The following is a 10,228-nucleotide window of genomic DNA, read 5'->3' on the forward strand; positions in this document are numbered from 1 at the left end:
CCCTGGTCAGTGTCACTACTGATGACATGACCCTCTGGGCTCCTGTGCGCTTAACAGTTTCTCCTTGGGCCCATGTTCCAGTCAAGGAGCATGTTGTAGTACTCTGCATATCCACTGAAGGATACAAAGACCTGAACAACAGCTGCCCATGGATATCTGGTTAAACTCCTTGGCCCCTTTTGCGAGACCATGTACTGGTGCAGTGGGTCCTGTGTTCCTTCTAGAGCATGACAGTATACTCTGGCCTTGTACCACAATTTATACCACTGAATGGGCCCCACACGTTTCTGACATAAATCCAATAAAATAAAAAAAAAAAACCTCTAGGACATGTCTTAGTTAAACTCATACAGTTGGGTTGCATCTGACTGTTCAGAAGTTCAGTGATGCTCTTTTCCACATTTGGGATAAATGTCCCTTCAGGGCACCGTATGTTGATCCATTAAAAGCATGTCCCAATGTTGTAATGCATGCATGCAATCATATGGGGGCCACTTGGTATCATTTTCAGTTGCTACAATGGCCCTTTCGCCCTTTTCACATGATAGGGGTGTCTTTGAATTCAGTCTGCGTTGATCATTAATGCCAATTGCGGTCTTTCATCCTTCACACATTGCCTGGATATGCAGTATGATTCTTCCACTGAGATCTGTTTTCAAAGTTTCTTTTTTTTTGTTGAGCAGTGTGTATTGGCTAATTATCGACCTATATCTAATCTCCCTTTGTCTAAAGTTCCTGAAAAACTAGTTGCAGAACAACTTTGATCATTTACATAGAAATAATCTCTTTGAAGAGTTTCAGTCAGGATTCAGTGTGCATCATAGCACAGAAACAGCACTGGTAAAAGTTACCAATGATCTCCTCTTAGCCTCTGATAGCGGACTTGTTTCTGTATTTGTCCTGTTGGATCTCAGTGTTGCATTTGATACGATCGATCACAGAATTCTGTTACAGAGACTTGAACATGTTATTGGGATTAACACACAATCATTGCAAATATTTATGATTTTATGAGCTACTTGATTTGAATTTCCCTGACTGGGGGATGAATAAAGTATTTTTCTATTCTATTCTAGCCACCTAAAAATCACTTATTTCAAGGCTTAAAAGTCCACTTTCAAAATGGGACTTCCAAAGTTATATCTAATTAGATATATTAAAAGTTTGGGAGACTGGACTGAAGAGAAGTTTTGGTGCAATCTGTTGGTTTCTTAGTCAGTAAATTGTTTTTGAATTGGCTCTGTGTGAATGAATTGGATTCACTTTTAAATTAATTAATTGGAATATGACTCAAATTGGCCTTAATTGGATTATATCATTGAAATGCCCTGAGATGACATTTGTTGTAATTTAGCATTATATAAATAAAACTGAATGGAATTGCAGGAAAAACATATCAAATGTGGAAAAAGGCTTATCTTGGAAACATTTTAAAAACTGACATTACTCTGTCTTGGTAAACACTGCTGGTGGGAAACATTACACTGGTTGCTGAAAAACTGGCAGAAGTGGACCTTGCAACGTGACAGTGACATGAAGTATTCAGCTGAAGTCATCAAGTGATTAACAGAGAACAAAAATCAACATTCTGGAATCCGGACTGCAATTTCAGACCAGACCAGACGAGAGACAAAACAGAGGCCTTCAAACCTGCAGATCATCACAGAATAAGATCCAATTTTCCAGTGGAGGCATGAAGAAAGCAGTTGTGAGTACCATAACATACAATTAATGCATTAAAACTGACCTGGACAATAATATTTTGAGATTTCACAGAAAAAAAGTTTAAAAATGTATAATCGTAAAACTGAACAAGAGCGCAAAACAACACACAAGATGGTGGCTGAGAACGGAGCGCCATTGCTCTTTTTTAGTCTTATCACTAAATTGTGATGTCATCACTGATGTTGTTTGACATCACAATTGATGTCACCTCTGATGTTGTTTGACTTCACAAATGTTATATAGGCCAGACATTTTCACTCCTTTTTCACAGTTCGTCGGGAGTTTATCTGAAGAAACACGTCCAGTTTTAGAAGCAAATTTGAAAGTCACAGTAAACGATTTTCACATCGCCTAAAAAAACAACACTTAATTACTATTATAAATAGTCATTTTGACAAACTCTTAAAAACAACACTTTATTACTATCTTAAATAGTCATTTTGACAAGCTCTTAAAAACAACAAGCAAAATGAGTCAAACCAAGATATCATCTGCTCAACTTCAGTGGTGTGACATGGTAGACGACGATTTACCTGAGGATTTCTACACATATACCATTACTTTTGGTGATAATGAAAGTTATGAGGAACCCTTCAACAAGTCAGAAAATGACCTTTTGGAAAAAGAACAATGCCAGGCCTCGGAGGATTCCCCGTCTCCTCAAACAGTAAATGAGGAAGAGGAAAAAGAACCATCCCAGGTCTCTGCTGCGGCTGTGACTCCTCATTCCGAGGACGTCCAGCTTGTGCAGGATCATCCCCAGGCCTCCAAAGTTTGTCGCGTCACGTGGAAGTTTCCAAATTCAAAAACCGACAAACAAGCCCAGGCCTCCAACAAATATAACATTACTTTTGGCAGTAACGAAAGTTATAAGGAACCCACCAACAGGCAGGAAATTTTAACATCAAGCCAAGGAAATGACCAGTTTGAAAAAGAACAATCCCAGGACTCCTATAAATATAACATTACTTTTGGCAGTAACAAAGGTTTGGAGGAACCCACCAACAGATCAGAAATTTTAACATCAAGCTCAGAAAATGAGCTGTTGGAAAAGGAACAATCCCAGGTCTCTGCTGCGGCTGTGACTCCTCATTCCGAGGACGTCCAGCTTGTGCAGGATCATCCCCAGGCCTCCAAAGTTCGTTGCGTCACCTGGAAGTTTCCAATTTCACAAACCGAGGAGATTCCCTCTAATGCCTCTGCTGCCGACGAAGATTATGGATCAGAGAAATTACAGAAATCTTACCAACATAATAAGGACAAGATCAACTATTTATATCACCGGATGGATATTGTCAGGACTAAGCTGCTGAAAAAGAATTTCTTTCTAACACGAGAAAAAGGCAGAAGAGTCGCAGCAGAGAATAGCTGCTCCATTTCGGAGGAAAAACTGAAGGACCTGGAAAACAGTTTGACATGTGAGCGTCATCTCCGTGAAAAGTGTGAGCAGGAGCTCAAGGAATGCAATGAAGTCATTGCAGAATTTTGTGAAACACTGAAACCACCAGTATCTGAAACTGAATATCAGTCAGTTGTGAAAGAGCTAGAGAGCTTGAAAGAACAACTCAAAGAAAAGACTGCCTCCAATATTGCTCTTGCCTCCAAACTAAAGGCACAGAAGGAGGCAACAAAGACACAGGAAAAGAAGGTGGCAGAACTTATGAAGGCTGTATTTCAATTTCAATTCAATTCAATTTTATTTATATAGCGCCAGATTACAACAATTGTCATCTCAAGGTACTTAAGTAAAATAGTCCAATTCAAGCCAATTGGAATTCAATTCATTCTAATCATAATCCAATTAATTCATATAGAGCCAATTCAAAAAATTAATATCCTAGCTAAGGAAACCAACAGATTGCACCGAAACTTGTCTTCAGTCCAATCTCCCGTCCTGAGCGTGCCTGAGGCGACTGTGGAAAGGAACGACTCCCTTTTAACAGGAAGAAACTTCTGGCAGAACCAGACTCAGGAAGGGTGGCCATCCGCCTCGACCAGCTGGGGTTTGAGAAGAAAGAAAAGAGGGAAAAGAGGGGGGAAAAACACCATAACGCAACAGCAGAGAATAGCTGCTCCATTTCGGAGGAAAAACTGAAGGACCTGGAAAACAGTTTGACATGTGAGCGTCATCTCCGTGAAAAGTGTGAGCAGGAGCTCAAGGAATGCAATGAAGTCATTGCAGAATTTTGTGAAACACTGAAACCACCAGTATCTGAAACTGAATATCAGTCAGTTGTGAAAGAGCTAGAGAGCTTGAAAGAATAACTCAAAGAAAAGACTGCCTCCAATATTGCTCTTGCCTCCAATATTGATCTTGCCTCCAAACTAAAGGCACAGGAGGAGGCAACAAAGACACAGGAAAAGAAGGTGGCAGAACTTATGAAGGCTGTGTTTCTATCCGTAATCATCAAGCCAGAAGAAAGAACAGAGCTGTACATCCTCCCAGAACTCCATTTAGATAAGATATGTCTTCCACCAATGAACGTAATAGTAGAAGAGCTGGCTTCACAAGTGGAAGTATCGAATCTAGAAGTGGAGGGAGTCAACAAAACAGAACCACAAGGGATCCCTGAGCCACCAAAAGAGAACGTTACATCAAAGAAGCATCGGCGCAAGAACAAAAAGACGCCAGAAACCATTGTAAAGAACCAGCCGGAAGTCATCCAGGAACCTCAAAACACGGAGGACATTTCATCACCGATCCATATACAGGAACCAGAGAAGATTTCCGAACCTGTGGAAGAAAAAGAAATAGAAAGGGCTTCTGAAGACTCACAGGAAGTGATTCCATCAGATTTGGCTCATCAGGCTGGAGTGCCACAACCAGACGTGGTCCCAGAACTGGTGAGTGACATCGAAATGGAATTAGTCCCACAACCAAAAGATGTCTCAGAGCCACCGAAAGAGAAAGTTTCTTCTAGAAAGCGTCGGTGCAAAAACAAAAAGACGGTAGAGACCATTATAGAGAACGACCAGCCTGAAGTCATCCAGGAACCTCAAGACACCGAGGACATTTCATCACAGATCGTTGTCCAGGAACCACTTCCAGGAAACAATCAAGAAAGAACTTTCATTATCATCGAAATGGAACCAACCTCTAAACATTGAGAGGACTCTCCAACATCAAACCCCTTACATGCCACAGAAGACATGTCTCTTAAACTTGCAGTACCAGAACAAGCAGTGGACAAGTTTAACCCCTCAGAAGAAAGACCAGAGCTGCCTTCAATGTGGAGGCGCTTCAAAAAATATATGACGCCAAAACATCGCCGACAACAACATCAAGAGAGAAAGTAGCGGCAGCATTTAGTATTCGCACATAAGACTAGTCAACCAATGAAATCTCTATACATCCTGTTACAGTAACATCAATAAAAATACTTAAAATGTAGATATCTTTTGTACGGCTCTATCTTTTCATCCTGAACAACTGCACTGACTGAAAGTATCAGTGCATTGTTCTCACAACTGTTAAGAGCATTATTGTGTCATTCAAATAAGAATATGAATATGTTCCTACAAAAATTATTATTACATTGATTTATGTGTTTAAATAAAATAAAACATTGTAAAAATAAAAAAACTAAATTTGTTTGGATTCTTTTATCAAAATAAGAAACAGTTTTACTTGTCAATTAAAAGGTAATTTTCTTCTAAAGTTATTCTTCCAAGGACAAATAAGGTATTTCTTATATTGTTGAGGGTTTGATATCACCTTTTATTGTACATATTTATGCACTGTGCTTACATAGAGTTGATACACTCCTTTTTGAATGAAACAAGCATTGACCCCACAGTGTGAAGGGTTAGAACACTACATGCTTACAGGAGGAGTCAAAACAGGTCAAAACATTTGAACCATGAATAGATTTTACAGGTGTTAAAAGATTAATTTCACTGTTTAGTGTCACGACAGCTGGAATGTACATCAGCATATGGATTAGTGTCTAACAGGAGGACTCCACTCTGGACGCACAATTTTCCTCTTGCCTGCGGAAGGATTAAAGATCTTGGACTTTCTATATGAAGACAGTGGAACAAAGAGTAGATTTTATTTACCAATCTGACAACATCATTTACAACTAAAAGTACTCTTCAACAGAACAGAACAATTCAGGAAACACTGATCAGCATCAACGCCTGAACTCATTCAGCAGTGTGGTGAAAACAGAAAAATACTGAAACTTCTCTGTTTAAAGGAGAAACTTTCAGCTGTGGGGCAAGATTTCCCTGCATGTTCCTGATTTTCTCTTTGTTCGCTCAGTCTGTTGTTTTCTGTCCTCACTTTAGTCAACAGAGTCCGACAGTAAAAAGCTCATTCTCTCTCTTTATCTAGTGTTTACATCACTGTGTCGACAGCACAGTTACACATGTATGCTGTTCAGTCAATGTTGACTTTTTATGCTGTTTCACATGTTCTGCTTTGAACATAAAATCTGACATCGTGGAGCTTTTATCATTAGCATCAAATATTTAAAAGAATGTTGTTGGACATAAAAACACATTTTTCATTTTGAACAGACTTCAATAAATTCAAATTGTAAGAATGTTTGTGTCGGACGGGAAAAACGGGATCACACTCCTCAGCCTCCCTGGTAAGGTCTATTCGGGGGTACTGGAGAGGAGGAACCACATTTTCACAGTTTTCTGTGTAATGGTTCATTATAAAAGAAGAGTCCACAAAGCCTGAGTAGCAGACCTGTGCTTCATCTTGACTTGAGGCATTTCAGGAGAAACTGACACCAGGGAGCCTCCCGCAGAATTAATCTGGTTTTAATTATTGTCAAAACAGGTAAACTTTCTTTCACTTTAGTCTCATGGCATACTAATAACCATTTGAATGATAGGGGATGTGTAAATAACTAAAATTATTTAATTTAAAATGACTCCTCCGCATGTGGCCCATCCAGGTTGGTACCTGTTGAACACACACATGCACAGGGTCACACACTCATGGAGACAGATGCCACACACTGGAGCGGTGGGACAGCCAATCACAGCGCCCGGGGAGCAGGGGGGGCACGGAGCCCTCCTCAAGGGCACCTCGGCCAGCCGTGGAGGTTGACTACCACTCCTCCAGTTGTCAGTCCACCAATCTTTATTTGAGCGGCGAGAATGGGAATGAAAGGTTATTGGAGCACTATAACCACAGAGCCTGACAGCTTGGCTTTCGATTTACATACAACTGGTTAGAATTAGGAAGAATGTTCAGTTTGGTTGTGAAGGATGAGGATGCAGCCCATAGAAAGACAAGTGCAGACCATGTTCTGAAGACATGGCAGCAGTATGTGTAAGTTATCAAGGACCTGTCGGTAAACCTGCTCGTCCCTGGGTGGGCTCAAACCACCAACCTCTCAGTTAACAGCCGAACGCGCTGGCCGATTGCGCCAAAGAGATCAGTAAGTCTGGAGTGTGCCCCCTATTCTGTGTGGCCTCTGCTACTGCAGGGGAAAAGGGGTTCGCTGGCCGTCCATCAAAAGTCTGTTTAAAGTCATTGTTCATGCCGTAATGTACGGCTACAGCTGGGGTAGAAACCATATTTCCAGGGCCAACCCAACAGTATTGAGGGGGAACCATAGACTCACCGACCGCTGCGCCGTCCTGCTTTGCTGGCGTGTGGAAGGGATTAGTCAGTGCTGAGGGAGGTGGGGTCGGTAGCCATGTCCCGCTGAGCAGCGCTGTCTTTGGACGGGCTGCCGCTTCACCTGCGGCTAGCTCCGTTACTCCGGCGGTTAGCTCCATGCTAACTAGAAACGGGTTATAACTCTCCCCGCCGGCGACACATCTGCTGCCAGTTGAATCAACAGAGTCCGTTATGTCCGTTAAAAACGGATTGGTGCTTACGTTTGGGCTAATGAGCTCCCCGTGTCTTTCAAAAACATTGCCGCGTGTCGCCATGCTCTCTCGCGTTCACAGCTCTTCTTCTCACTTTTAGCCAACTTTTAAATCCCGGACGAGCCCCCAGTGTTACCTTCTTAACCCCCTGCCTCCGAACCGTAGTAAGGAGCTGGTCTTTATTTTGACTGGCAATCGTAGGGTCCGGGCCAAAGTGTGGGGCGAAATGAGAACGGAGTCAAGGCTTTTTTGTGCGGAAAGCAGGTTTTATTCGATCAATCTTTTTTTATCGACTCTCTCCCTACACACGTACGTCACACACACACACACAGACACCGTCTTAAAGTGGCAGGGCTGGACGGTGACACCGTGTTCTGAAGACATGGCAGCAATATGTTTAACATATCAACGATTTATTGGTGAAACTACTCGTCCCTGGGTGGACTCGAACCACCAACCTTTCGGTTAACAGCCGAACGCGCTGGCCGATTGCGCCACAGAGACTCTGTCAGCAACATTCACAGCCCTTATAACCCGTATCAACGCGACGTGTATTTGGAATGTTTTGGAGGTGCACGTCAGGCTACGGTGTAGGGGTCCACATCCACGTCGTAGCTACATCGTCGAAATGACGGAGAAGTATAAACTACGTTTTAGAGATCAGTAAGTCTAGAGTGTGCCCCCTATTCTGTGTGGCCTCTGCTACATGCTGAGTCAGCCCAAAGTTGTCCAGAGTGTTACTCAGGTCTTTAGTCCCTTTGTCCTGAGGGTTGTCCATGTGGATGTTAAAATCACCAACAATAATTACACAGTCAAAATCAACACAGATCATAGACAGCAGTTCACTGAGGTCATCAAAAAAGTCTTAAAAAAGTCTGCACATGCTCATCACAAACAAAATGTAGAGGACGTAGCTTCATCTTGCTCTGCCTTAGTTTTGCTGTTGTTGGTGGTGGTGGTGAAGACGTCAACCGGAAGTTGCTCTATTAGCGATAGATGAAATGGGCACAGCGCCACCTGTCGTACTGAGACGTGCTTTGTACCAGTGATTCGATTCATTCACCGCCATATATCCAAGGATAATTACCCTTGCTCAGATAAGGAGCATAACCCAACTATAGCTATAATCGAGTTAATCTCATCATGTAGACCCACTGACTGTCTGTGTCATTAGAAAGAAAAACATCACTTCCTGTGAACCACTACAGTTTGATGTCAGCGAACACATCAGCTGTGTGAGGAGCATTACTACCATCTACTGGAATGATTAGAGGTTATTAAGGTTCTTTTCTGCAGGAGCCTCTCAGGCACTGATTTTTAGTTTGAATTAGTGAAACAACGACTCGAGATGAGTATAATCAACAGAGCTACTGCAACTGCTATTAATCCTCCTGCTAGTCCCAGTTTAGAGAAGACGCTGATCCATCCTCTGCTGTCTGCTCGTCGACTCTCAGTCGGTCTCTGAGGTTGGGAGTGATCAGCGGCTGCTGAAAAGGACAAAAAATGAAGGTGATTTATGGAAATAGAAAACATTTCCCTCATCATTAGCAGCTGTTGGTAAATCTTCTGCTGTTGTCAGCTGACAGAATAAAATGTTGTGGATACTGTTCATATCTATGAGTCTATTTAGCTGGGAAAATGTTCTTAATTAACCAAAATAACAGAGCTGCTGTTCTCATTGAGTCGACACCTCCAGGTTACAGTTTTATCAGTGAGGCCAGAGTGAGCAGGAGAGGAGGAGGGGTCGCAGTCTTATTTAATGAATCATTTCAGTGTCAGCAGTTATCTCCTGGAAGTTTTCAGTCCCTTGAATATATGGCTATACAGCTCAAGGCCTCATCCGGAGTCCTGTTTCTGAATGTTTACAGGCCCCCCAGATAATGTGCAGACTTTTTTGATGACCTCAGTGAACTGCTGTCTATGATCTGTGTTGATTTTGACTGTGTAATTATTGTTGGTGATTTTAACATCCACATGGACAACCCTCAGGACAAAGGGACTAAAGACCTGAGTAACACTCTGGACAACTTTGGGCTGACTCAGCATGTAGCAGAGGCCACACAGGGCACACTCTAGACTTACTGATCTCTAAAACGTAGTTTATACTTCTCCGTCATTTCGACGATGTAGCTACGACGTGGATGTGGACCCCTACGCCGTAGCCTGACGTGCACCTCCAAAACATTCCAAATACACGTCGCGTTGATACGGGTTATAAGGGCTGTGAATGTTGCTGACAGAGTCTCTGTGGCGCAATCGGCCAGCGCGTTCGGCTGTTAACTGAAAGGTTGGTGGTTCGACTCCACCCAGGGACGAGTAGTTTCACCAATAAATCAATAAATCGTTGATATCTTAAACATATTGCTGCCATGTCTTCAGAACACGGTGTCACCGTCCAGCCCTGCCCCTTTAAGACGGTGTCTGTGTGTGTGTGACGTACGTGTGTAGGGAGAGAGTCGATAAAAAAAGATTGATGGAAGAAAACGAATAAAACCTGCGTTTCGCACAAAAAAGCCTTGACTCCGTTCTCATTTCGCCCCACACTTTGGCCCGGACCCTACGATTGCCAGTTACCGGTAACGAGCCAGAAAATAAAGACCAGCTCCTTACTACGGTTCGGAGGCAGGGGGTTAAGAAGGTAACACTGGGGGCTCGTCCGGGACTTAAA

General features: G+C 42.5%; 2 non-coding genes across 2 annotated transcripts; one reads left to right on the forward strand and one right to left on the reverse strand.

Moving 5' to 3' along the window:
• Nucleotides 1-7,990: 7,990 nt before the first annotated feature.
• On the reverse strand, nucleotides 7,991-8,064 carry trnan-guu (transfer RNA asparagine (anticodon GUU)). The gene has a single exon. It is a non-coding gene; the product is annotated as a tRNA-Asn (tRNA).
• Nucleotides 8,065-9,801: 1,737 nt separating this feature from the next.
• Nucleotides 9,802-9,875, forward strand: trnan-guu (transfer RNA asparagine (anticodon GUU)). The gene has a single exon. It is a non-coding gene; the product is annotated as a tRNA-Asn (tRNA).
• Nucleotides 9,876-10,228: the final 353 nt, after the last annotated feature.

Source organism: Leuresthes tenuis, unplaced genomic scaffold (assembly GCF_036924035.1).
Source record: "Leuresthes tenuis unplaced genomic scaffold, fLeuTen1.0.hap1 SCAF_19, whole genome shotgun sequence".
Taxonomy (NCBI): domain Eukaryota; kingdom Metazoa; phylum Chordata; class Actinopteri; order Atheriniformes; family Atherinopsidae; genus Leuresthes; species Leuresthes tenuis.